Consider the following 3,139-nt stretch of genomic DNA (forward strand, 5'->3'; position numbering starts at 1 on the left):
CCATTGTCTCTGGCAGTTCTTGTTACAAATGTTTCATTGTCTTTTAAAACTGGCAAGTGTAAAGTATCAAAAGAGGCTGCTTTCTTATGGGGGGAGTGGGAGGGTTGCAAAATGGTTGGCAGTGAGGTGTATGGAGAGGCAGGGGAGCATCTGTAGGAGCCCTGAAAGAGGCCGGCCATATGTTCCTCATTTCCTAGCAGGTCGGGTGGTTTCTTAAAGGCCCAATGCTGACCAGTTTCTGGAACCTCTCGTCCGACTCTAGGAACATTTCCACAGCACAGAAGACGTCCACATTGGACAGAATCAATGGACAGAAAGATCTCAAAGACAAGCTTCTGTTCAGAATGAAAAATAAGTTTCTAGCAGTCTGGTTTCTGTAAGAACAGAATAAGAAGACATATTTTTAAAACGTTATGCACCCTTGTAGCTGAGATGGGACCATGGAAGGGGTGTCCTGTGGAGAAGAGGGAGGAGACATGGATGTCACCTTTGAGATCTCTCTGAAGGGCACCGTCCCTGCTCCCCAGCCTGTTTGTAAGAGCAGCGGCTTTTACCTGAGCACGGCCTGCTCGGTGATGTGGAGAAGAGAGGGGGAGAGGGATACGGAGAAGGTAATGTTTATTTAATCAGCAGTATAGGTGACGCCCCAAGGGATTTACATTTTTATTTAGTCATTATAGCAGCCCTGTGAAATAGGATTTTTATCGTCACTCGAGATTTGAAAAGAAAGGAGTAGAAAAGAATTCAAGGTTAAGAGAAGCTAATAAAATTGGCCAAGAGCGCACACCTGATAATTAGATAAAATAGAATTTAAGCCAAGTAAAGGTGGGGGAGATAGAGTTTGTTTATTCTATCAATTCCCTCTGTGTGGGTCTCCAAGGACAGCTTCTTGTCTAGAACAAAGGATTTTTATCACACAGCTTGACGAAGGTTTGCTTGCGCCCCTTCCCTCCCTGTTTCTCTCCATCCCCTCCCTCCTTTCTCCCTTCTTCCATCTCTGTTCCCTTCTCCCCTGTTTTCAGATCCTGTTTTATAAGCACGTGTGTGCATGCGTGTGCATGTGTGTGCAGAGATGCCTTCCTCTGCCTGCATGTGGAGATCAGACAACAGCCTTAGTACCACCTGTCTCGGTGGCTTTTCTATTGATACCACCATGACCAAACCAACTTATACCAGAAAACATTTCATTGGAGCCTTGCTTATGGTTTCAGGGGTGAGCTCGTGACCATCCCATGGCAGGGAAGGCAGCAGCAGGCAGGCCAGCATGGAGCTGGAGAGGTAGCTGAGAGCTTACATCTGGTCCACAGGCATGGCGGTGGGGGTCGGGGGTCGGGAGGCTTGGTGAGCTTTTGAAACCTCAAAATCCACCCTCAGTGTCACACCTCCTCCAACAAGGCCACACCTCCTAATCCTTCCCCAAACAGGCCAGCCAATAGGGAGCAAGCACTTAAATAAATATAGGAACCTATGTGGGCCATTCTCATTCCAAACACCACCCCATCCACTGTTTTCATGGCTCTTATTGGCCTGGAATTCTCTGAGAAGGATGGGGTGGTTGGTCAGCTAGCCTCAGAGATCCACCTGACTCAGCCCCCTCAGTGCTGAGATCATGGGGGTGCACCATCACACCCCTTTACATGGGTTCTGGGAACCAGACTCAAGTCTTTATATTTGCATGGAAACTTTCTTGGCTGTGGTACCAACTTAATGTGTTGTTTGTTTGTTTGTTTTTGTTTTACAACACAAGGTTTCTCTGTGTAACAGGCCTGGCTGTCTTGGAATTTGCTTTGTAGACCAGGCTGGATTGAAACTCTCTCAGATCCTCCTGCCTCTGCCTCTCAAATGCTGGGATTAAGGGTGTGCACCACCACCACCCAACTTCTGCTTGTTTTTATTAGAGAAACATGATCTCAAGGTGTCTCCTAGATCGACCTTGAACACAAGGTCGTCCTGTTTCAGTCTCCTGAATATTGATTGGGATTGTGAGGTTTTACCAGATCATGCTATCGTTAGTAGGTCTTTTAAAAATGCTTATTATAGGATTATCTAATAAAGAGAACACATCAGTAGACATGGTACCAAAGGAAGAGCAAGGCTTGGAAACTGGCTGGAGTCTATTGTTTCTGCAATCATAGGGGGCATCTAGAATCGCCACCATAAAGTTGTTTCTGACCTACCACGGGGGTATGAAAAACAGCTTTAATTCTAATACAGTCTGACCGGAGCCTACCCGGGTCATATTGTGCACGTCCGTCATAAGGAGCCAGCCGCTCCCTTCTCCTGCTATTATTGGGGCCTAGATATTTCTTAAATGACTTTTTAAGAGACTCTGGCTTGCCCAGATATAGTGGAGCAAGTGAAGAGATAGTGTCAAGACTCTACTCTTAAGCATCTCTCTGGATCCGCATCCCCTGTCTTGCCTCGCTGACTGGTATCTGCCTTCCGTCCTGGCAGCTGCTTTGGAGAGATGCGCTTGGCCAGCTAACTTGATCTCCCCTGATTACTTTTCCATTTAGGAAAGAAGGCATCCGAGATAGGCAGCCTGAGGGACGTGGGGTTTGGATCAAAAATCTGCTCATATAAATACCGATGCTTGCTTGAAAAATAATCCCTGTGAGATGTGAAGTAATTTTGTATTTTAAAAAACAGGCCCTATGACTCTTTGCCTGGAGGCCAGTAGGCGGGGGTTCTATAGGAACTCAAGCAAGGAAAAACTTTATTGTAGCAATGCTGCAAGGGAAGATTTTGCGTGGCAGGGGGAATCACGAGTGGATTTTTTTTTTTTCCGTTGGAGCAAGAAAAAGAGACAACCATTGTAGGAACATTGGCAGTCACACATTCTTTATGGTTTCCTAGTCTGACTTCTGTGAGTCCTTCCAGATTGACGTCCCACTGCATAAGGAGTGTGCACCACTGTGGGAGAATCTGAGCACAGAATTATTGAGAATATGCTTCATTTTACTGAAACAGCAGTTCAGTTCTGCGTTTGACTGGCAGATTTTAATCTTTACTCTTTTAGTATGAGCTCCAAAAAAATGTGCACTAGCATGTGTTAAAATAAACTGTAGATATTTAAATTCCCAGCCCGTTATCTGTGTGACAGAGATAGCAGACCAGTTTTCTAAAGGCTTACTTTGGG

This window comes from Chionomys nivalis, chromosome 26 (assembly GCF_950005125.1).
Source record: "Chionomys nivalis chromosome 26, mChiNiv1.1, whole genome shotgun sequence".
NCBI lineage: Eukaryota > Metazoa > Chordata > Mammalia > Rodentia > Cricetidae > Chionomys > Chionomys nivalis.